This window comes from Delphinapterus leucas, chromosome 9, assembly GCF_059928025.1.
Source record: "Delphinapterus leucas isolate spDelLeu-1000000601 "Yukka" chromosome 9, BTC_Dleu_Yukka2, whole genome shotgun sequence".
NCBI classification, from domain to species: domain Eukaryota; kingdom Metazoa; phylum Chordata; class Mammalia; order Artiodactyla; family Monodontidae; genus Delphinapterus; species Delphinapterus leucas.
This window is the reverse complement of record NC_143137.1, coordinates 111,068,893-111,095,507: the sequence shown is the minus strand read 5'-3', so window position 1 is coordinate 111,095,507 and position 26,615 is coordinate 111,068,893.

Below are 26,615 nucleotides of genomic sequence, written 5' to 3'. Positions count from 1 at the left end.
TGACACTTTAGGACACACCCTAAACAACTTTAATCTGTGTCCTTAACTACTGCGTAATCCTTGGTTAAGAGTCACACTTAGGTATCAAGACCCAATTGAATAGAACGCAAGTACTGTCTCCTCTTTCACTATGTTTGCCTGGTGTACTGATGAATCTTGCCCAGAGCAGAAGAGTTCAGAAAAGTGTTATGCAGGTGTACGAAGAGAAAGCATTTACTGTTTGATGTGCACGGAGGAACGGAAGGCTTTTTCAAATAAAATAAAATAAAATATGCCACCAAATAGTCAATTGTCACAGCAGAGGTAACCCCGTGGGAGTCATGAGGAGACTAAAATTATCTCCAATTGTGCAGGGCAGAAAAGTTTCAATGAAGGCAGGTGTAGTTCAGCCAAGGCCTACAGCACAGAAGTAGGAATTTGGGTATGTACGAATGGGAAAAAAGACATTTGAGGCATGGGAAATAGCTTAATGCAGAATGGACGAGAAATATGCATTAGACCTTTTCTAAAACAACTGGCTTATTAACTCAGTAAATCGATTTAGTCAGTCAAACTAGCTTTAGCTGATTACTTATCCAGGGGATAGCTGTTGAGAGTAATTTTTGTCACAGAACAGTAAATAAAATGGTTGAACTATAGCTTTAGGCTTGCTAAGTGAAATAGATTGCTCTAGATGATTTTCAAGTGACTTACTTGGTAGTACTCACGAAATTGGGGGTTAACAATTGCTTAAGAAAACAAAGAGAATTGATTTTAAATAAAGTAGCTACTGTGTAAACTATCTGTTCAGTAGCTCATGTTAAACGGATGTTTATAATCCCCATTGGACAACCAACTACATTTTTGCAAATGGCAATGTGAATTGCTGTTGCATAAACTATAGCAATGACCACCTATGTAATTTGTTGTCCAAACCAGAAATCTTCTAACAATACTGGTGTCCTAATAAAAATAAGCACGAAGGGAACACACAGTGGGTGTCTCCCGTGTGCCTGTGCATGCATCTATATCTCACTGAACCCTCATAACAGCCCCCAAGAGAGGGACTCTGGGCGTCCCCATGCTGCTTGTGGAGAAACAGGCACAGGAAGGTTCAATAGTCTATCTACCTAATATCGCACAGAGGGTGGCAGAGCCCGTTTTTAAACCACCTGCCTCCAATACCAGGTGCCAGGAGCCAGACTCAGCCTACAGCTCTCTTCTGCTCGCCTGGAGGTGAAACAATGTGTCATGATTAGTCAAATCCCGTCTTCACTCATCAAGGTAGGTTGAACACCTGCACGTCCTCCAAGTAGCATGTAGCATAAGCAATAAGATGTTTGTCCCGTGATCGTCCAGGAACTTGGAATCAGCTGTGCCTGGTTAGGCTGAGCTGGTTTAGAGTGGAGAGGACCACCGATCTTCCACCTGGGCAAGTGCCTTTTGACCTCCTGCCATCAGAGGGCCGAAATCTCCAGCCTGAGAATGTGCTGAGCCCTGTAGCCTAGTTACGCCAGCACAGAACAATGATGAGCACACCTTTTTCCAGTCACCTTTCCTCATGCTCCCCATGCCTCATACTGCCCTGCTTCTTTATTCTTTATCCCACAGATACCCAAAGCCCCTTGCCTTTGGGGAGGCGGATTTGAGACCTATTGTCACGTCACGTCCTCGCTTGGCTGCCCTGTGAATAAACCTCCTCTTTGCTGCAAACCTCAGCATTTCAGTGTTTTGGCTTGCTGCGCCTCAGACAGAATGGTTGGGAGCAGCGGTACAGGTCCCTTGCCTGTGAGGGATGCTGGTTCCTAGTAGTCACGTTGCGGATGTTTTCTCCTCTCGGGGTGGGGGCGGGGCAGACATCCTGCTCTTCCGGAAAGGGAGAAACACAGGTGCCAAACCCTTGCCCTCAGCGTCACCGTCACCTAGGAGCTTGTTAGAAGCACAGAATCCAGGCCCCACCCAGAACTACTGAATACCAGCCTGCATTTAACAAGATCCACAAGAGAGGCATACCCATATTAAAGTTGGAGAGGCACCAAGCTGTCATCGTCTTCTCCACGGCTAATGAAAACGAAGCAAAGGTTCATCCCGAGCCGACTCTGCCTCAGTCACCTGGATATCACGTGAGCTCATTTCATCCTCCCCAGAACCTGCAAATGAGACTGAGGGTCAGAGTGGTCTAGCACCCAAGGTTCCATAAAAGAACATGACCAAGGCTCACTGGAGCCCAGACTTCCAAAAAAGAAGGCCCCTGAGCACAGCATGGCACCACCGCAGCCCAAACCGTGGGCCTGGAGGGTAGGCCAGGCTCCCCACGCAGAGTTCACACCATTCGACAGATGCCCACAGCAGACCACAAGGCAATATGAGAAGTAAGTTCTGATTGTGGAATCTCTGAATTTTGAGATTTAAAGAAAAAAATCTGTTTTCGGGGGATGGTTAAAACAGTTCTACCAAGGAGTAAAGAGAGGGCATCTCAAGGCCCCTTCTGGACTTAGAATTTAATGCCTACTTATTGAGAAATGCTCCGTGCATTTGCTCAGCCCTACGTCGAGATGAAGTTCTCTGTGCCCTAGAAGCTTAGGTTCTAAAAAGGCCACAGAAATGGGTGAGACCTCAAAAATGCCAGAACAATGCAACGGCGTTAATCAGACTGTCTTTGCTTTGCCTTGCTTACAAGTCACTGACTTTCAACTGAATATGGTGTCATGTATTTACGTTTCTTGAAGCTTTTTTTTTTACAAAAGATCATATAAAGGTTTTCTTCCATGGTAAAACTTTTATATTGTATTTCTCTTAAACTGGAGTGTGGTACATTTACCCTCCATCAGATGATTGCTTACAACTCACCTTGCTTTATTAAGAATACCGCTAGAGGCTTCTATGTCCCTACTAACAAAAATACATTTTCAGGCCCATTCAAACCAGTGAAAATCCAAGATTTCAGAGCACAAGATAATGAAAATTCTCTCTATCCGCGTCTTTTACTACTTTTAGCCTGTTAACAGTCCCTAAGTGTGTCAGATGAAAGGTACTGTCGCGGGAATTGACATCTTTAACAGCATTCCATACAGGTAAGTCTTGATTGTTCCAATTTCTCAGAAAGTTGGACACATTTACTGCCTCTATGACATCTCTAGGGTGTGTGGAAGAAATAAAAAAGAGGCCTGTACAATGTATTTCTCAAAATATACACACAAAGAGTTTGCACATACAAACAGGGAAACCTTATAAATAATGTATGGGGAGCAAAGTATTGTCGGTAACGGAACTACTCATTTCGAAAGACAACACTGTCACCAAGTGTCCCCTCACCAAAACTGACTGGGAATGTTTAGGGGCCACCAAACCAGAGGTGGAGATTTTTAGGTACATTCTTGCCAGAAAAGAGAGCCTAGGGCATAAACCACTCAACTTGTTGGCACGAATGCCAGGGCAACCCAAGCAAGTGGATATAGAAGCCTACGTAATGCTTGGAAGTAGGAAGCTTTGGGGGAATACACCTGGGCTGGTACTGGCCTCCCTCCCCAAAGGGACAAGGAGAGCAGAAACCTGGATGGAGTCAAGAGAGAGAAAAAAGAAAGGCAAGGCTGGGTATGGAGCAACGTTTGGATCCAGGGGCATGTGTCTCAGAACTGCTGGGGCTCTGCAGACCAGCTGCATCCCCATTCTCCTTGACCATCATTGGTATAATGAACTCAGGGTGGGCGCATCCCGGCTGCCAAGTCACTTCCACCCGTCCATGGAGTTGACGGTTACTTGCTCACAGTGAACCAACCGCTCTGGACCTAACAGCTACTGCAGGGGGCGGTAGTGGAGAACAAGGTGACGACAAGGACCAGATGCGAAGGAGGAAGAGACATTCAGCGGACCGACTGGGTGGACTGATGGTGTGGCGTTAAGTCTGCAGAGCTAAAGGGGCCAGGTGTAGAAAAGGGAAGGGGAACCATGAGGATATGGTCAAGCCCCTTCGTATAGATATTTCATCCGTATGTTGTATGCAAGTTCCATTCAATTTGCTCTGAGTGAAAAAGAGAGAACAAAATTATCCTTTCAACCATGTCAGTGACTTTATTTACCATCTCATTTGATGAGCTCATAGCCCATTTGTTTGTCTTCAAATAACGTATGGCCCAGATGTGCTGAGAAATAAGAAAAGGACGAACGAATCAAGGGCAGCTGATCCAAGGAGGCAAGGGGCAACTTCCACAGCCTACGTGGAAAGCTAGAGGAAGGGAACATCCAGCTGGTGGGAGCTGAAGACAGGGGCCAGTCCTCCTTGGGCTCGGGATGCCACCGCCTCTTCCTACATCTTCACGCTCTCCTTCTCTGTTGGCCCCTCCCAGCCATATTAAAGAGCCACAAGGAAATGCTCTCCTCCATTCCATTTTCCTGTCCTCCTATCCACCCCTCCCTTCTTTCCCTTTGTCATCAATTTCTTGACTTGCCCCCCATTTCTCCCCTCCCATCTACACTGCGATCTGGTTTCTGCCCCACTACTCCCGTGAAACTGACCTCCTTGAAGCCCCCAATGATTTCTCTGTTGACAAGTCCAGGGGACTACTTCTCAATCCTTATCTTTGTGACCGCCAAGCCGAGTTAGACCTTAAACAACGTCTCTGTCTTGAAAATCTCTTCCCTTGGCTTCTGCGCCACCTTTCCTTTTCTTTTCATGACACCGATCACAACCAGTGCTGCAGATTCCATCGAATTAAGGAATGCTGTTGCCTACACGTGCGAATGAGCTAAAGTGAGTACAGTACTGAAGTAGAGGACACCTAAAGTGAAACGTCTTCATGTACGTCCACGTGGCTGAGCAGCAAGTTAACCTTTCATACATGTGTTAAAGAAGAAGAGTTGGGTTTTATTTTATTTACTTTTCCCTGGACTGTGTTGAATGGCTATCATCTACAAGTTCAGGCTACTTTTTGCTGAGGATTAATAATGCACTGGGAGAGCTGAGAGAAATCTGAATAATAGAGCTGTCTTTTTCTTGACCAGTTCACCTTAGTTTCCCAAACTCTAAGTTTTTCTCTAATTCTTTCCCCTTTTTATTGTAGTAAAATGAACATAACACAAAATTCACCATTTGGATCATTTTACAATTCACTGTACCATTCAGTGGAATTTACTACTGTCACAATGTTGTGCAACTATCACCACTGCCTAGCTGCAAAACATTTTCATCAACCAAGAGGAAACCTACACCCATTTTAAGGAGTCATTCCCAATTTCCCTCTCTTCCAAACCCCTGGCAACCACTAATGTATAATCTTTTCTGTGTGTATGGATTTGCCACTGCTGGACATTTCATATAAATGGAACCATACAATATGTAGCCTTTCATGCCTGACTTCTTTCACTTAGTTGCATCCATCATGTAGCATGTATCAGAAATCCACTCACTGTTACAGCTGAATCCTTCATACTGTTTGAATACAAAATTAAAAATACGTTGAGAGTGAAGCTCTGTTTTAATGGCACATCTATTAGGCCAATTCATTGAAAGAAGCTGAAGATGGAGATGTTGTTGTGAAATGATAATCGTTGAGAAGCCTCAGCCAATTGGATAATTAAAAGTTTGGGAAATGTTGCAGAATATTAGCTGATTTATATTAAAAGCCTATTAAACAAGGATTCAGGAGATTGTCTTTTTCTTGCAGGTAACTTAAATGAGGCAGAAAGAAATAACTGCCCTTTAAAACACATTTTGAAAGGATTCTATTTATTCTTAATAGACGAATGGGAGGGAGTACAGGAAGTTCACATCCAATATGGACTCCCTGTCCAAACACTGTTTGTCGTTCTAGCCACCGCTATCGAATTATATTTCTTGAGAGGAAGGCAGCTCAATTCCTGCATATTACTTTCTAAACTTCATCCATCAAATCCATTAATACAGTATAAACAAGAGTTGTTCATGTTTAAGTGCAGTTCAAATATCAGGTATAAAGAACCCCCAGTAAGAAAAAGAATCCTATATCTCTTGCCAGAATGTGGTCAGCTCTGGGGTGCTCTGCTAGCTGAAAGACACATTCCTTATTAAGAGGATAGAGGCTGTTTAAGAGGGATGAGAGCCAAAAAAATTTAACTATATATATGTGTTAATAGCAGTGCTAGGTTATCTCATGTTCTAGATCAGTCAAGGCTCACCATTTTACATACGTGAAAAGCAAAGTTAAAAGTGTATTCGTAGGGCTTCCCTGTTGGCGCAGTGGTTAAGGATCCACCTGCCAGTGCACGGGACACACGTTTGAGCCCTGGTCCGGGAAGATCCCACATGCCACGGAGCAACTAAGACCATGTGCCACAACTACTGAGCCTGCGTGCTAGAGCCTGTGAACCACAACTACTGAAGCCCACGCACCTAGGCCCCGTGCCCAGCAACAGCGAGAAGCCACCACAATGAGAATCCCGCGTACTGCAACAGAGTAGCCCCCGCTCACTGCAACTAGAGAAAGCCTGCGCACAGCAACGAAGAGCCTAGGCAGCCAAAGATAAATAAATAAATACGTCTATTTTTTTAAAAATGTGTTTTAGTAACTTACTGAAAGGCACGCAATCAGTAAACATGAGCAAGGATTCAATCCCAAATCTGTCACATTGAAGTTGAAGCTAATACTCGAGATTGATAAAAACAGCACTAATTTAAAACTTCAGAGGTATTTTTTACTTCATACTTTCACTAATGCTCTTTGGAGATAAATCATTTCATTTATATGGGCCTTAGTTTTTACAACTATAATAGTTGGAAGCTTGACTAGGTGATCTGTATGTAGCCTTCCAATTCTAAAATGTTCCACTAATTTGGATTCCTACAATAATTGCCCTTGCAATACATGCATGCTGCCACCAAGTAGCAGTAGAGACTACTAGTTCCTTTTTTATCCCTAGTGGGGGTGCATTTTGACAGCAGACTTATCCGTCAATAGTACAACCTGTTAGTATAACTATAAGATAACAAAATAATCTGGTATTCTTTCCTGTAAAAGAGAAGCTTTACATTGTGTCTGTGAATCGTACCAGAATCACCTGTAGCTTTATAAATATAGAGGAAATTCTGAACCCATTGAATGAGAATCTTCAGAGACAGGACTTGGGCATCTGGAATTTTGGGCTCCCATCATTTGTATATTTTATTTCATTTTATTTTTGCCTATGTACAATATTTGTCACATCCTTTTGAATCTTTAAAAGGTTCTTTCTGTTTTAAATTTTAGAATATTCCATAATCTTCACCTACTTTTCATAAGGTGTTATCTGTTATGTTTATTCGATCTTGTGCTTCTCCTGGTTAAGACTTCTTTCTTTCCTTTTTTTTTTCTCGTGGCCCTGCCTCATGTCTTGCAGGATCTTAGTTCCCTGACATGGGATTGGACCCCAGGGTCCCAGCAGTGAAAGTGCCATGTTCTAAACACTGGACCACCAGGGAAGTCCCAAGATTTCAGTTTTAAATGACTTTTTTCCCACTCTAATTCATTCCTGGGATCAGTTTCACGTTTGGACATTAAAGCAACCTTGCATTGCCAGAATAAAGCTACTTTGATTTTGATATATGATTGTTTTACATACCATGGATACAGTTTGTGCTTCTCTTTACACATTTTGCATGCATGTTCAAAGGAGAAACTGGCCTGTGATTCTATTCTTGTAATATCCTTTATAGATTATTTTTAAGATTCTATACTTTATTTTTTATTTATTTATTTTTGGCTGCATTGGGTCTTCATTGCTGCATGCATGCTTTCTCTAGTTTTGGCGAGCGGGGGTCTATTCTTTGTTGCAGTGAGTAGGCTTCTCATTGCAGCCTTCTGACCGCATGGGCTTCTGACACCATTCGTCGGTGCTACTTCAGTTCCTTACCCCTTCCCTTCTGACCCTGGGCGGTGAAATCCTCTTTCTGCGGCTGGCCTGCGGCAGAAAGTCAATGAGGCAAGAGTAGGCTTGGAGTATCCAAGGAGCAGAAAGGATGTCAGCGTGTGAAAAACAGAGCGAGCAAATTGGAGAGGAGAAGGAAACACTCAGAGAGGAAACAGAGGCCCAGATTTCTAGGTCTGTGGAGGCACTCTGAGGACTTTGCACTTTCTGTGAAGAAGCCACTGAAGAAATTTGAGTGACATGATCTGACTTATGTTTTAACAAGATCTCTCTGGATGCCACGTTGATTAGAGATTGTAGGAGAGCAAGGACAAGCCCCAGAAGACCAACAGTTGATTCAAAGAAGTGATTACTCAAACCTGGTCCCCCTCCTCAATGAGGACGCAGAGCAGGAATCGACAAATAATGGCCACAAATCAAATCAGGCTCTCAGCCTGGATCTGTGGGACTGTGAGCTAATAACGGTTCTCACGTTCAGAAAGCTTGTTGAAGAAGAAAGAGGAGGAGAAGCTACAGAAACTGTATATGGCCCACAAAGCCTAAGATATTTAAAATCCAGAAGATGCTTTCCAACACCTGATGTAAAGCATGTGGCTGGTAGGAGGTCCTCAACCAAATTTGGAAGAGGAATACATGAGTCAGTTCGTTCCTGAAAACACTGTAAAGTGATAGGGGTCAAGAAACATTTACCCGTTCACCCTAAACCTTCACAAATGATGCCAGTTCCGTTGAGCTATTGAAAAATACATTCTGGCTTTCAAAAAAGTAACCCAGAGGGCATTTTCTCACATAGGCAAGGTCATAAACAACTGTCAAGTGAAGTTGAAATAGCAACAAATCAAATAGTAACAAAAACATTTTTACAGAACTTTAAATCTTACAAAGCATTTTCATGTTCATTATCTAATTTAATCCCCAAATCAACGTCATGAGATAGTTATTATTTCCCCATTAGAAATGACCACATATTAAATCCTTAGTGATTGCTCAAGAAAAGCTGAAATCTTGAGTGTTACATCCATTAATGCCATGGTTGGGTGTTTTCCCATGGGAACACTGGATGCTAAAATCCACAGGGATTTTCAGCTCAAGATGGCAGACTAGGAAATATATTTACTTTCTGTTCCTCCTGAAACCATATCTCAATAAAACTGTAGAAATACCAAAATTAATCAACCAATAAAAGCCAAGATATTTTGGAAGTCATCAACCACAGAAAGATTTCAACACATTTCGAGAAGGCAAACAATGAAATGGAGGAGCCGTGAATAAAATAATGAAGAAAAAAAGGCTGAACCTAAGTAAGGTCTGCACAAAGCCACTCAGCTTTTGCTGAGCTCTGGTTATAGTAAAGGGCAGAGGAAAGAAGAGGGGCTGAAAACAAGGAGACAAAACGTCATTTTAGGAAAAACAGTTCATTTAATGAGCTCCAGGGAACACCCAGCCTGCTGCCATACTAACTCATGAATTACAATGGATTGTTGGTAAGCAAGACAAGAAAACAGGGAAGAAACAAAAGAAACAAAAATCAAGACATTGTTTCTAACTGAACTCTTCTCAAAGGAGATCGAGGAATTATGGTTCAATGCCACAGCTGTAAATCATTTCTGCTCTTGGAGAGGTTACAAAGGGCTTATAATATTTCCCTTTTGTTCAGACAGAATTTAGGTCTGAGCAAAAGCTTTTGTGTCCTCCAACCCCAACATTTATTGGGGATGGAAGCCCAGATTTGCTGGGACATACCATAAAAAGAATCTCATGAGCAGAGGGTCAAACTGATTTTGGAATATATGAATTATGTCCAGTGTGAGTTTCAATAGGTTTTAAAATATATACATACATACATATATATATATATATATATATATTTATAACATTTTTACTGATCTATATGATTTTGGGTTCTGAAACTTCTACATGTCACATGCGTGATACATAACAGACAATGTCAGCCCCAGGAGGGAGAAAACACTCCAATGAAGCAAGCCAAAGAAACAAGTTTTAAGCAAGGTCAAGTGATGTGTAGACCAGGATTGTTCAATTCCTACCTGTCATGCTGAAGCTTCCAGCTCCTGAATAACAACACATGCTTCCCTTGTCCTAGACAGCCAAGAGTATGTCTCCTCTCTTGGGCATAAGAATCTCTAGAGTTACATATCTGTAGTAAGAGTGGACCCAGCTGGCATACTCACAATGACCAAATTGTGTTGATCGTACTTTATACCAATACATCGCCCCACGCTGAAGTTGCAATAAATGATATATTTGCTTTCTAGACATGAATGAGACGCCTTACTGGATATACTCCAGGAAGGCCAGAGAAGCTGGCTTCTAATCCATACGGAACAATTCACTGGTGAATTTCTTTCACGATAGCCCATGATTTATCTAGAATATCATCTTGACATATCTGGATCCTTCAAACTAGACAAAGGGAAAATACGGGCTTCAAGCCTCAATTAGAAATATGGAATGGTGCCATGCTGACAACTGGTGGTCCCTGACCTGTATCTTCTGAGATTAGAACACAGTGTGGTGGATGACCAATTCATGCATTGAACAAAAGAAGACCTCCTACAGGGCAGTGTAGCTGTTCGTTACAGGTATGGCACTTAGGGCTAAGTACCATAAGGACTACAAGAGAAAAAGAAAAACAAGTAACACATGAAGCATATACGATAAGGAGGCACCACAGTCCAGAGCACGAGCTCTGGAATCACACAGGCTTGGATCGAATCCCAGCTAAGCCACTACCATCTCTATACCCTGAAGGACAGGCCAAGGTTTAAATGTTGTTTTACCAGATTTCAAAAAAGAAGTGAAGAAAGAACCTATCTGCCGGGAAGGGACATCGTGGGGTGCAGTATCCAGTCGGATCAGGGCTCTGCATCTCCTGCTCAGAAACCTTGGCCACCTGGCTCATGGTGATGCTGGCAGCTGAGCAGCCCTGGAGAAGGCGATCCTGTCTCCAGGTCTCGCAGAGAAGCTGGGGAGGTCTCCGGACGAGGTGGCCCACACCCTGGTAAGCTCTGGCTGCCTCCTGCCCTCAGGTCTCAGCAGGCTCTGGCCTCTGGGCCCCGTGGTGGGGAAGGCCTGGCCGATACATACACAGGGCTGAGGGGCCTGCAGAGCCAGTCCCCAGGCAGGGTGAGCTCTGGAGGAGGCTTCCACAGTCCCCAGCAGTCTCCGCATGGTGGCCCAGCTGGTGCCAAACACCTGCCACCCACAGCGAGAAGTCCCAGCCACTAGAAAGTCCAGAAGGGGCCCCACCCTTTGCCTTTGGGCCTGGGTTAAGCCACCAGCTGGGCTTGCACGTGACCCCTGCCTCACCCCCTGCCCCGCCCGCCCTTTCTCTGTGACACGTACAATGGATATGTCATAAAGCCAGGCTGAGCCAGTGCTATAAATTCAGAGGAGTTAGAATCTAGGAAGAAGCTCTCCCACTTTCACTCTCTGCTCTCAGATCAGGCAGGCAGTACCTCTAATATGGAAGCTATGGACACCACACCTCCCTCCCAGGCTGTCCTCTTCCATTCTGCTCATGTTTTCCCCAGCACCCCATTGACGGCTTTGGCGGGTATCGGGGCTTCAGCAGGCAGCACGTCTGACCCCGAACCTATGGACACCACACCTCCTTCCCATGCTGTTATCTTCCATCCTGCTCCTGTTTTCCCCAGCACCCCATTGACGGCTTTGGCGGGCATCGGTGCTTCAGCAGGCAGCACCTCAGACCCCGAACCTATGGACACCACACCTCCTTCACACGCTATCATCTTCCACTCTGCTCCTGTTTTCCCCAGCACCCCATTGACGGGTTTGGCGGGCATCGGTGCTTCAGCAGGAATCACGTCAGACCCCGAACCTATGGACACCACACCTCCTTCACATGCTGTCATCTTCCATTCTGCTCCTGTTTTCCCAAGCACCCCAGTTTCGGCTTTGGCGGGCATCGGTGCTTCAGCAGGGAGCACGTCAGACCCCGAACCTATGGACCACACCTCCTTCACACGCTGTCATCTTCCATTCTGCTCCTGTTTTCCCCAGCACCCCATTGACGGCCCTGGCGGGCATCGGTGCTTCCGCAGTCAGCACGTCTGACCCCGAACCTATGGACACCACACCTCCTTCCCAGGCTGTCATCTTCTATTCTGCTCCTGTTTTCTCCAGCACCCCATTTTCGGCTTTGGTGGGCATCGGTGCCTCAGCAGTCAGCACCTCAGACCCCGAACCTATGGACACCACACCTCCTTCCCAGGCTGTCATCTTCCATCCTGCTCCTCTTTACCCCAGCACCCCATTTACCGCTTAGGCCGGCACTGGTGCTTCAGCAGGCAGCACCTCTAACACCAAAGCTATGGACACCACACCTCCTTCCCAGGCTGTCATTTTCCAGTCTGCCCTGTCTCCAAGTAGAACCACTACCCATTTCACACTGCTGTTCCCAGTTCTGGGAACACACCACCCAGTGGTAGCAATGCCTCAGCCCATGCCTCGACTCATTTACCTGCAACGTGAGCCAACAGATAGACCAACACTTCAAAGTTATGACAGAAAATTGAGTAAGTTATACGCTTGGAATTTCATTTATTATTATTAACAAGCACAACTGTAGTGCTTAGACTATAACAAGTACTATTCTAAGGGCTTACCAAATATTAACTCACTTATTCCTCATAATGGCAACCCTAGTGGTAGGGAATATTCATAGTGTTCACTTTTTGGGGGGAAACTGAGTCTCAGAGACGTTGAATAGCTTGCCTAATGCCACACAGTTAGTAGGTGGCAAAACCCGGGATTAAAACCAGACCATCTAGACTTTTATCACTTTGCTGTGTCACCTTATTATAAGTTGTGGTTAGGGAAGGGACTAAATTGACAAGACTGTGAACTAAAAGGAGAAGGGAGAAATGAGAAAATGAGTGATCCTAGAAACTAGAGAAGGTTTAGGCTCAGAAATTTCTGGTGATGAGACCCAGAAGAACAAGAACTTGGTTGGAATGTTAACTTGGGGTAGAATCTGAATCCACTGAGAAATGGTTTTGTTTCCTGTAAAATTTAGAAAGGTCAGTTGGATGAAGATTAACGAAGACAAAAGTAGAAAGGAAAAGAAAAAGGTGCCTTAAGTGAGACATAACCGCTCCCCTCTACGTACCCACAGGTTGTGTCCTGTGGGAAAGGATGGAGCTCTCTCTACCGGGTTGGTCACCAGGCTGAACAAGGAGAAACATGGCAACCATTGTACTGGTTCTGATGATCCCTCAAAACCAAGGCTTCAGTTTCCAAGAACGACCTACGGTAGCATAACTAGTGTGTGTCACACATGCCACTAAGTGTGTTTCCAGTCACACATTTTAATTGGGGAAATACTTCCTATGAGGTAGGCATTAGTTCGCTATGGCTGCTGTAACAAATTACTACAAATGTGCTTGCTTCTAACAAAACACACTTATTTTCTTATGGTTCTGGAAGACAGAGGTCCAAAACCAGTTTCCCTGGGCTGAAACCAGGAGTCAACAGGGCCATCCATCCTCCTTCTAGAGGCTCTAAGCGAGAATCTGTTTCCTCGCCAGCATTCCTTCACTTCTGGCCACATCAATCCAACCCCAACTTCATCATCACATTCTCTTTGGGGTAAAAATTCCCTCTGCCTCTCTCTTACGAGAACACCAGTGGTTATATTTGGGCCCGTCCAGGTAGTCCAGGAGAATCTTCCCATCTGAGAACCATTACTTTCATCCCACTGGCAAAGTGCCTTCTGCCATTTAAGGTGACATTCACAGGTTCTGGAGAGTAGGATGTGGACATTTGGGGGCAATGGTATTATTCGGTCTACTACAAGGTAGATACTATTATCTTTCTCAGATGTAGGAAATGACGTTTAGGGAAGTAGTCTGTCTCAGGTCTACAATTTCCAGAGTAGAGACTTACATTCTGCCACTGACACTTTAGGACACACCCTAAACAACTTTAATCTGTGTCCTTAACTATTGCGTAATCCTTGGTTAAGAGTCACACTTAGGTATCAAGACCCAATTGAATAGAACGCAAGTACTGTCTCCTCTTTCACTATGTTTGCCTGGTGTACTGATGAATCTTGCCCAGAGCAGAAGAGTTCAGAAAAGTGTTATGCAGGTGTACGAAGAGAAAGCATTTACTGTTTGATGTGCACGGAGGAACGGAAGGCTTTTTCAAATAAAATAAAATAAAATATGCCACCAAATAGTCAATTGTCACAACAGAGGTAACCCCGTGGGAGTCATGAGGAGACTAAAATTATCTCCAATTGTGCAGGGCAGAAAAGTTTCAATGAAGGCAGGTGTAGTTCAGCCAAGGCCTACAGCACAGAAGTAGGAATTTGGGTATGTACGAATGGGAAAAAAGACATTTGAGGCATGGGAAATAGTTTAATGCAGAATGGACGAGAAATATGCATTAGACCTTTTCTAAAACAACTGGCTTATTAACTCAGTAAATCGATTTAGTCAGTCAAACTAGCTTTAGCTGATTACTTATCCAGGGGATAGCTGTTGAGAGTAATTTTTGTCACAGAACAGTAAATAAAATGGTTGAACTATAGCTTTAGGCTTGCTAAGCGAAATAGATGGCTCTAGATGATTTTCAAGTGACTTACTTGGTAGTACTCACGAAATTGGGGGTTAACAATTGCTTAAGAAAACAAAGAGAATTGATTTTAAATAAAGTAGCTACTGTGTAAACTATCTGTTCAGTAGCTCATGTTAAACGGATGTTTATAATCCCCATTGGACAACCAACTACATTTTTGCAAATGGCAATGTGAATTGCTGTTGCATAAACTATAGCAATGACCACCTATGTAATTTGTTGTCCAAACCAGAAATCTTCTAACAATACTGGTGTCCTAATAAAAATAAGCACGAAGGGAACACACAGTGGGTGTCTCCCGTGTGCCTGTGCATGCATCTATATCTCACTGAACCCTCATAACAGCCCCCAAGAGAGGGACTCTGGGCGTCCCCATGCTGCTTGTGGAGAAACAGGCACAGGAAGGTTCAATAGTCTATCTACCTAATATCGCACAGAGGGTGGCAGAGCCCGTTTTTAAACCACCTGCCTCCAATACCAGGTGCCAGGAGCCAGACTCAGCCTACAGCTCTCTTCTGCTCGCCTGGAGGTGAAACAATGTGTCATGATTAGTCAAATCCCGTCTTCACTCATCAAGGTAGGTTGAACACCTGCACGTCCTCCAAGTAGCATGTAGCATAAGCAATAAGATGTCTGTCCCGTGATCGTCCAGGAACTTGGAATCAGCTGTGCCTGGTTAGGCTGAGCTGGTTTAGAGTGGAGAGGACCACCGATCTTCCACCTGGGCAAGTGCCTTTTGACCTCCTGCCATCAGAGGGCCGAAATCTCCAGCCTGAGAATGTGCTGAGCCCTGTAGCCTAGTTACGCCAGCTCAGAACAATGATGAGCACACCTTTTTCCAGTCACCTTTCCTCATGCTCCCCATGCCTCATACTGCCCTGCTTCTTTATTCTTTATCCCACAGATACCCAAAGCCCCTTGCCTTTGGGGAGGCGGATTTGAGACCTATTGTCACGTCACGTCCTCGCTTGGCTGCCCTGTGAATAAACCTCCTCTTTGCTGCAAACCTCAGCATTTCAGTGTTTTGGCTTGCTGCGCCTCAGACAGAATGGTTGGGAGCAGTGGTACAGGTCCCTTGCCTGTGAGGGATGCTGGTTCCTAGTAGTCACGTTGCGGATGTTTTCTCCTCTCGGGGTGGGGGCGGGGCAGACATCCTGCTCTTCCGGAAAGGGAGAAACACAGGTGCCAAACCCTTGCCCTCAGCGTCACCGTCACCTAGGAGCTTGTTAGAAGCACAGAATCCAGGCCCCACCCAGAACTACTGAATACCAGCCTGCATTTAACAAGATCCACAAGAGAGGCATACCCATATTAAAGTTGGAGAGGCACCAAGCTGTCATCATCTTCTCCACGGCTAATGAAAACGAAGCAAAGGTTCATCCCGAGCCGACTCTGCCTCAGTCACCTGGATATCACATGAGCTCATTTCATCCTCCCCAGAACCTGCAAATGAGACTGAGGGTCAGAGTGGTCTAGCACCCAAGGTTCCATAAAAGAACATGACCAAGGCTCACTGGAGCCCAGACTTCCAAAAAAGAAGGCCCCTGAGCACAGCATGGCACCACCGCAGCCCAAACCGTGGGCCTGGAGGGTAGGCCAGGCTCCCCACGCAGAGTTCACACCATTCGACAGATGCCCACAGCAGACCACAAGGCAATATGAGAAGTAAGTTCTGATTGTGGAATCTCTGAATTTTGAGATTTAAAGAAAAAATCTGTTTTCGGGGGATGGTTAAAACAGTTCTACCAAGGAGTAAAGAGAGGGCATCTCAAGGCCCCTTCTGGACTTAGAATTTAATGCCTACTTATGGAGAAATGCTCCGTGCATTTGCTCAGCCCTACGTCGAGATGAAGTTCTCTGTGCCCTAGAAGCTTAGGTTCTAAAAAGGCCACAGAAATGGGTGAGACCTCAAAAATGCCAGAACAATGCAACGGCCCTAATCAGACTGTCTTTGCTTTGCCTTGCTTACAAGTCACTGACTTTAAACTGAATATGGTGTCATGTCTTTACGTTTCTTGAAGCTTTTTTTTTTTACAAAAGATCATATAAAGATTTTCTTCCACGGTAAAACTTTTATATTGTATTTCTCTTAAACTGGAGTGTGGTACATTTACCCTCCATCAGATGATTGCTTACAACTCACCTTGCTTTATTAAGAATACCGCTAGAGGCTTCTATGTCCCTACTAACAAAAATACATTTTCAGGCCCATTCAAACCAGTGAAAATCCAAGATTTCAGAGCACAAGATAATGAAAATTCTCTCTATCCACGTCTTTTACTACTTTTAGCCTGTTAACAGTCCCTAAGTGTGTCAGATGAAAGGTACTGTCGCGGGAATTGACATCTTTAACAGCATTCCATACAGGTAAGTCTTGATTGTTCCAATTTCTCAAAAAGTTGGACACATTTACTGCCTCTATGACATCTCTAGGGTGTGTGGAAGAAATAAAAAAGAGGCCTGTACAATATATTTCTCAAAATATACACACAAAGAGATTGCACATACAAACAGGGAAACCTTATAAATAATGTATGGGGAGCAAAGTATTGTCGGTAACGGAACTACTCATTTCGAAAGACAACACTGTCACCAAGTGTCCCCTCACCAAAACTGACTGGGAATGTTTAGGGGCCACCAAACCAGAGGTGGAGATTTTTAGGCACATTCTTGCCAGAAAAGAGAGCCTAGGGCATAAACCACTCAACTTGTTGGCACGAATGCCAGGGCAACCCAAGCAAGTGGATATAGAAGCCTACGTAATGCTTGGAAGTAGGAAGCTTTGGGGGACTACACCTGGGCTGGTACTGGCCTCCCTCCCCAAAGGGACAAGGAGAGCAGAAACCTGGATGGAGTCAAGAGAGAGCAAAAAGAAAGGCAAGGCTGGGTATGGAGCAACGTTTGGATCCAGGGGCATGTGTCTCAGAACTGCTGGGGCTCTGCAGACCAGCTGCATCCCCATTCTCCTTGACCCTCATTGGTATAATGAACTCAGGGTGGGTGCATCCCGGCTGCCAAGTCACTTCCACCCGTCCATGGAGTTGACGGTTACTTGCTCACAGTGAACCAACCGCTCTGGACCTAACAGCTACTGCAGGGGGCGGTAGTGGAGAACAAGGTGACGACAAGGACCAGATGCGAAGGAGGAAGAGACATTCAGCGGACCGACTGGGTGGACTGATGGTGTGGCGTTAAGTCTGCAGAGCTAAAGGGGCCAGATGTAGAAAAGGGAAGGGGAACCATGAGGATATGGTCAAGCCCCTTCGTATAGATGTTTCATCCGTATGTTGTATGCAAGTTCCATTCAATTTGCTCTGAGTGAAAAAGAGAGAACAAAATTATCCTTTAAACCATGTCAGTGATTTTATTTACCATCTCATTTGATGAGCTCATAGCCCAGGGTCAGAGGGAAATGGGAGCTGTGAGTCTGCCATCTCTCAGGAAGTCTCAGGCCTCAGAGGCCCCTCATAGCCAAACTACCTCACCTTTTGCACCTTTCAAGCAACGTTATTCCTAAGTGCGAGTCACCCTCTTCATCAGGTTCTCCAAGAAACAGCAGTCTCTCTCAATGACAGAGGAAAAATGGGCTACTTTGGCTTTCTGAGGCACAATATGTAGTTCTCCAAAATGGTACCTGCCTGGGGGATTTTTCAAGAAAATTAAGCATCAGTGGTGATTTGTTTGTCTTCACATAACGTATGACCCAGATGTGCTGAGAAATAAGAAAAGGACGAACGAATCAAGGGCAGCTGATCCAAGGAGGCAAGGGGCAACTTCCACAGCCTACGTGGAAAGCTAGAGGAAGGGAACATCCAGCTGGTGGGAGCTGAAGACAGGGGCCAGTCCTCCTTGGGCTCGGGATGCCACCGCCTCTTCCTACATCTTCACGCTCTCCTTCTCTGTTGGCCCCTCCCAGCCATATTAAAGAGCCACAAGGAAATGCTCTCCACCATTCCATTTCCCTGTCCTCCTATCCACCCCTCCCTTCTTTCCCTTTGCCATCAATTTCTTGACTTGCCCCCCATTTCTCCCCTCCCATCTACACTGCGATCTGGTTTCTGCCCCACTACTCCCGTGAAACTGACCTCCTTGAAGCCCCCAATGATTTCTCTGTTGACAAGTCCAGGGGACTACTTCTCAATCCTTATCTTTGTGACCGCCAAGCCGAGTTAGACCTTAAACAACGTCTCTGTCTTGAAAATCTCTTCCCTTGGCTTCTGCGCCACCTTTCCTTTTCTTTTCATGACACAGATCACAACCAGTGCTGCAGATTCCATCGAATTAAGGAATGCTGTTGCCTACATGTGTGAATGAGCTAAAGTGAGTACAGTACTGAAGTAGAGGACACCTAAAGTGAAACGTCTTCATGTACGTCCACGTGGCTGAGCAGCAAGTTAACCTTTCATACATGTGTTAAAGAAGAAGAGTTGGGTTTTATTTTATTTACTTTTCCCTGGACTGTGTTGAATGGCTATCATCTACAAGTTCAGGCTACTTTTTGCTGAGGATTAATAATGCACTGGGAGAGCTGAGAGAAAACTGAATAATAGAGCTGTCATTTTCTTGACCAGTTCACCTTAGTTTCCCAAACTCTAAGTCTTTCTCTAATTCTTTCCCCTTTTTATTGTAGTAAAATGAACATAACACAAAATTCACCATTTGGATCATTTTACAATTCACTGTACCATTCAGTGGAATTTACTACTGTCACAATGTTGTGCAACTATCACCACTGCCTAGCTGCAAAACATTTTCATCAACCAAGAGGAAACCTACACCCATTTTAAGGAGTCATTCCCAATTTCCCTCTCTTCCAAACCCCTGGCAACCACTAATGTATAATCTTTTCTGTGTGTATGGATTTGCCACTGCTGGACATTTCATATAAATGGAACCATACAATATGTAGCCTTTCATGCCTGACTTCTTTCACTTAGTTGCATCCATCATGTAGCATGTATCAGAAATCCACTCACTGTTACAGCTGAATCCTTCATACTGTTTGAATACAAAATTAAAAATACGTTGAGAGTGAAGCTCTGTTTTAATGGCACATCTATTAGGCCAATTCATTGAAAGAAGCTGAAGATGGAGATGTTGTTGTGAAATGATAATCATTGATAAGCCTCAGCCAATTGGATAATGAAAAGTTTGGGAAATGTTGCAAAAAATTCGCTGATTTATATTAAAAGCCTATTAAACAAGGATTCAGGAGATTGTCTTTTTCTTGCAGGTAACTTAAATGAGGCAGAAAGAAATAACTGCCCTTTAAAACACATTTTGAAAGGATTCTATTTATTCTTAATAGACGAATGGGAGGGAGTACAGCAAGTTCACATCCAATATGGACTCCCTGTCCAAACACTGTTTGTCGTTCTAGCCACCGCTATCGAATTATATTTCTTGAGAGTAAGGCAGCTCAATTCCTGCATATTACTTTCTAAACTTCATCCATCAAATCCATTAATACAGTATAAACAAGAGTTGTTCATGTTTAAGTGCAGTTCAAATATCAGGTATAAAGAACCCCCAGTAAGAAAAAGAATCCTATATCTCTTGCCAGAATGTGGTCAGCTCTGGGGTGCTCTGCTAGCTGAAAGACACATTCCTTATTAAGAGGATAGAGGCTGTTTAAGAGCGATGAGAGCCAAAAAAATTTAACTACATATATGTGTTAAGAACAGTGCTAGGTTATCTCATGTTCTATATCAGTCAAGGCTCACCATTTTACATACGTGAAAAGCAAAGTTAAAAGTGTATTCGTAGGGCTTCCCTGTTGGCGCAGTGGTTAAGGATCCACCTGCCAGTGCACGGGACACACGTTTGAGCCCTGGTCCGGGAAGATCCCACATGCCACGGAGCAACTAAGACCATGTGCCACAACTACTGAGCCTGCGTGCTAGAGCCCGTGAACCACAACTACTGAAGCCCACGCACCTAGACCCCGTGCTCAGCAACAGCGAGAAGCCACCACAATGAGAATCCCGCGTACTGCAACAGAGTAGCCCCCGCTCACTGCAACTAGAGAAAGCCTGCGCACAGCAACGAAGAGCCTAGGCAGCCAAAGATAAATAAATAAATACGTCTATTTTTAAAAAAATGTGTTTTAGTAACTTACTGAAAGGCACGCAATCAGTAAACATGAGCAAGGATTCAATCCCAAATCTGTCACATTGAAGTTGAAGCTAATACTCGAGATTGATAAAAACAGCACTAATTTAAAACTTCAGAGGTATTTTTTACTTCATACTTTCACTAATGCTCTTTGGAGATAAATCATTTCATTTATATGGGCCTTAGTTTTTACAACTATAATAGTTGGAAGCTTGACTAGGTGATCTGTATGTAGCCTTCCAATTCTAAAATGTTCCACTAATTTGGATTCCTACAATAATTGCCCTTGCAATACATGCATGCTGCCACCAAGTAGCAGTAGAGACTACTAGTTCCTTTTTTATCCCTAGTGGGGGTGCATTTTGACAGCAGACTTATCCGTCAATAGTACAACCTGTTAGTATAACTATAAGATAACAAAATAATCTGGTATTCTTTCCTGTAAAAGAGAAGCTTTACATTGTGTCTGTGAATCGTACCAGAATCACCTGTAGCTTTATAAATATAGAGGAAATCCTGAACCCATTGAATGAGAATCTTCAGAGACAGGACTTGGGCATCTGGAATTTTGGGCTCCCATCATTTGTATATTTTATTTCATTTTATTTTTGCCTATGTACAATATTTGTCACATCCTTTTGAATCTTTAAAAGGTTCTTTCTGTTTTAAATTTTAGAATATTCCATAATCTTCACCTACTTTTCATAAGGTGTTATCTGTTATGTTTATTCGATCTTGTGCTTCTCCTGGTTAAGACTTCTTTCTTTCCTTTTTTTTTTCTCGTGGCCCTGCCTCATGTCTTGCAGGATCTTAGTTCCCTGACATGGGATTGGACCCCAGGGTCCCAGCAGTGAAAGCGCCATGTTCTAAACACTGGACCACCAGGGAAGTCCCAAGATTTCAGTTTTAAATGACTTTTTTCCCACTCTAATTCATTCCTGGGATCAGTTTCATGTTTGGACATTAAAGCAACCTTGCATTGCCAGAATAAAGCTACTTTGATTTTGATATATGATTGTTTTACATACCATGGATACAGTTTGTGCTTCTCTTTACACATTTTGCATGCATGTTCAAAGGAGAAACTGGCCTGGGATTCTATTCTTGTAATATCCTTTATAGATTATTTTTAAGATTCTATACTTTATTTTTTATTTATTTATTTTTGGCTGCATTGGGTCTTCATTGCTGCATGCATGCTTTCTCTAGTTTTGGCGAGCGGGGGTCTATTCTTTGTTGCAGTGAGTAGGCTTCTCATTGCAGCCTTCTGACCGCATGGGCTTCTGACACCATTCGTCGGTGCTACTTCAGTTCCTTACCCCTTCCCTTCTGACCCTGGGCGGTGAAATCCTCTTTCTGCGGCTGGCCTGCGGCAGAAAGTCAATGAGGCAAGAGTAGGCTTGGAGTATCCAAGGAGCAGAAAGGATGTCAGCGTGTGAAAAACAGAGCGAGCAAATTGGAGAGGAGAAGGAAACACTCAGAGAGGAAACAGAGGCCCAGATTTCTAGGTCTGTGGAGGCACTCTGAGGACTTTGCACTTTCTGTGAAGAAGCCACTGAAGAAATTTGAGTGACATGATCTGACTTATGTTTTAACAAGATCTCTCTGGATGCCACGTTGATTAGAGATTGTAGGAGAGCAAGGACAAGCCCCAGAAGACCAACAGTTGATTCAAAGAAGTGATTACTCAAACCTGGTCCCCCTCCTCAATGAGGACGCAGAGCAGGAATCGACAAATAATGGCCACAAATCAAATCAGGCTCTCAGCCTGGATCTGTGGGACTGTGAGCTAATAACGGTTCTCACGTTCAGAAAGCTTGTTGAAGAAGAAAGAGGAGGAGAAGCTACAGAAACTGTATATGGCCCACAAAGCCTAAGATATTTAAAATCCAGAAGATGCTTTCCAACACCTGATGTAAAGCATGTGGCTGGTAGGAGGTCCTCAACCAAATTTGGAAGAGGAATACATGAGTCAGTTCGTTCCTGAAAACACTGTAAAGTGATAGGGGTCAAGAAACATTTACCCGTTCACCCTAAACCTTCACAAATGATGCCAGTTCCGTTGAGCTATTGAAAAATACATTCTGGCTTTCAAAAAAGTAACCCAGAGGGCATTTTCTCACATAGGCAAGGTCATAAACAACTGTCAAGTGAAGTTGAAATAGCAACAAATCAAATAGTAACAAAAACATTTTTACAGAACTTTAAATCTTACAAAGCATTTTCATGTTCATTATCTAATTTAATCCCCAAATCAACGTCATGAGATAGTTATTATTTCCCCATTAGAAATGACCACATATTAAATCCTTAGTGATTGCTCAAGAAAAGCTGAAATCTTGAGTGTTACATCCATTAATGCCATGGTTGGGTGTTTTCCCATGGGAACACTGGATGCTAAAATCCACAGGGATTTTCAGCTCAAGATGGCAGACTAGGAAATATATTTACTTTCTGTTCCTCCTGAAACCATATCTCAATAAAACTGTAGAAATACCAAAATTAATCAACCAATAAAAGCCAAGATATTTTGGAAGTCATCAACCACAGAAAGATTTCAACACATTTCGAGAAGGCAAACAATGAAATGGAGGAGCCGTGAATAAAATAATGAAGAAAAAAAGGCTGAACCTAAGTAAGGTCTGCACAAAGCCACTCAGCTTTTGCTGAGCTCTGGTTATAGTAAAGGGCAGAGGAAAGAAGAGGGGCTGAAAACAAGGAGACAAAACGTCATTTTAGGAAAAACAGTTCATTTAATGAGCTCCAGGGAACACTCAGCCTGCTGCCATACTAACTCATGAATTACAATGGATTGTTGGTAAGCAAGACAAGAAAACAGGGAAGAAACAAAAGAAACAAAAATCAAGACATTGTTTCTAACTGAACTCTTCTCAAAGGAGATCGAGGAATTATGGTTCAATGCCACAGCTGTAAATCATTTCTGCTCTTGGAGAGGTTACAAAGGGCTTATAATATTTCCCTTTTGTTCAGACAGAATTTAGGTCTGAGCAAAAGCTTTTGTGTCCTCCAACCCCAACATTTATTGGGGATGGAAGCCCAGATTTGCTGGGACATACCATAAAAAGAATCTCATGAGCAGAGGGTCAAACTGATTTTGGAATATATGAATTATGTCCAGTGTGAGTTTCAATAGGTTTTAAAATATATACATACATACATATATATATATATATATATATACATTTTTACTGATCTATATGATTTTGGGTTCTGAAACTTCTACATGTCACATGCGTGATACATAACAGACAATGTCAGCCCCAGGAGGGAGAAAACACTCCAATGAAGCAAGCCAAAGAAACAAGTTTTAAGCAAGGTCAAGTGATGTGTAGACCAGGATTGTTCAATTCCTACCTGTCATGCTGAAGCTTCCAGCTCCTGAATAACAACACATGCTTCCCTTGTCCTAGACAGCCAAGAGTATGTCTCCTCTCTTGGGCATAAGAGTCTCTAGAGTTACATATCTGTAGTAAGAGTGGACCCAGCTGGCATACTCACAATGACCAAATTGTGTTGATCGTACTTTATACCAATACATCGCCCCACGCTGAAGTTGCAATAAATGATATATTTGCTTTCTAGACATGAATGAGACGCCTTACTGGATATACTCCAGGAAGGCCAGAGAAGCTGGCTTCTAATCCATACGGAACAATTCACTGGTGAATTTCTTTCACGATAGCCCATGATTTATCTAGAATATCATCTTGACATATCTGGATCCTTCAAACTAGACAAAGGGAAAATATGGGCTTCAAGCCTCAATTAGAAATATGGAATGGTGCCATGCTGACAACTGGTGGTCCCTGACCTGTATCTTCTGAGATTAGAACACAGTGTGGTGGATGACCAATTCATGCATTGAACAAAAGAAGACCTCCTACAGGGCAGTGTAGCTGTTCGTTACAGGTATGGCACTTAGGGCTAAGTACCATAAGGACTACAAGAGAAAAAGAAAAACAAGTAACACATGAAGCATATACGATAAGGAGGCACCACAGTCCAGAGCACGAGCTCTGGAATCACACAGGCTTGGATCGAATCCCAGCTAAGCCACTACCATCTATATACCCTGAAGGACAGGCCAAGGTTTAAATGTTGTTTTACCAGATTTCAAAAAAGAAGTGAAGAAAGAACCTATCTGCCGGGAAGGGACATCGTGGGGTGCAGTATCCAGTCGGATCAGGGCTCTGCATCTCCTGCTCAGAAACCTTGGCCACCTGGCTCATGGTGATGCTGGCAGCTGAGCAGCCCTGGAGAAGGCGATCCTGTCTCCAGGTCTCGCAGAGAAGCTGGGGAGGTCTCCGGACGAGGTGGCCCACACCCTGGTAAGCTCTGGCTGCCTCCTGCCCTCAGGTCTCAGCAGGCTCTGGCCTCTGGGCCCCGTGGTGGGGAAGGCCTGGCCGATACATACACAGGGCTGAGGGGCCTGCAGAGCCAGTCCCCAGGCAGGGTGAGCTCTGGAGGAGGCTTCCACAGTCCCCAGCAGTCTCCGCATGGTGGCCCAGCTGGCGCCAAACACCTGCCACCCACAGCGAGAAGTCCCAGCCACTAGAAAGTCCAGAAGGGGCACCACCCTTTCCCTTTGGGCCTGGGTTAAGCCACCAGCTGGGCTTGCACGTGACCCCTGCCTCACCCCCTGCCCCGCCCGCCCTTTCTCTGTGACACGTACAATGGATATGTCATAAAGCCAGGCTGAGCCAGTGCTATAAATTCAGAGGAGTTAGAATCTAGGAAGAAGCTCTCCCACTTTCACTCTCTGCTCTCAGATCAGGCAGGCAGTACCTCTAATATGGAAGCTATGGACACCACACCTCCCTCCCAGGCTGTCCTCTTCCATTCTGCTCATGTTTTCCCCAGCACCCCATTGACGGCTTTGGCGGGTATCGGGGCTTCAGCAGGCAGCACGTCTGACCCCGAACCTATGGACACCACACCTCCTTCCCATGCTGTTATCTTCCATTCTGCTCCTGTTTTCCCCAGCACCCCATTGACGGCTTTGGCGGGCATCGGTGCTTCAGCAGGCAGCACCTCAGACCCCGAACCTATGGACACCACACCTCCTTCACACGCTGTCATCTTCCACTCTGCTCCTGTTTTCCCCAGCACCCCATTGACGGGTTTGGCGGGCATCGGTGCTTCAGCAGGAATCACGTCAGACCCCGAACCTATGGACACCACACCTCCTTCACATGCTGTCATCTTCCATTCTGCTCCTGTTTTCCCAAGCACCCCAGTTTCGGCTTTGGCGGGCATCGGTGCTTCAGCAGGGAGCACGTCAGACCCCGAACCTATGGACACCACACCTCCTTCACACGCTGTCATCTTCCATTCTGCTCCTGTTTTCCCCAGCACCCCATTGACGGCCCTGGCGGGCATCGGTGCTTCCGCAGTCAGCACGTCTGACCCCGAACCTATGGACACCACACCTCCTTCCCAGGCTGTCATCTTCTATTCTGCTCCTGTTTTCTCCAGCACCCCATTTTCGGCTTTGGTGGGCATCGGTGCCTCAGCAGTCAGCACCTCAGACCCCGAACCTATGGACACCACACCTCCTTCCCAGGCTGTCATCTTCCATCCTGCTCCTCTTTACCCCAGCACCCCATTTACCGCTTAGGCCGGCACTGGTGCTTCAGCAGGCAGCACCTCTAACACCAAAGCTATGGACACCACACCTCCTTCCCAGGCTGTCATTTTCCAGTCTGCCCTGTCTCCAAGTAGAACCACTACCCATTTCACACTGCTGTTCCCAGTTCTGGGAACACACCACCCAGTGGTAGCAATGCCTCAGCCCATGCCTCGACTCATTTACCTGCAACGTGAGCCAACAGATAGACCAACACTTCAAAGTTATGACAGAAAATTGAGTAAGTTATACGCTTGGAATTTCATTTATTATTATTAACAAGCACAACTGTAGTGCTTAGACTATAACAAGTACTATTCTAAGGGCTTACCAAATATTAACTCACTTATTCCTCATAATGGCAACCCTAGTG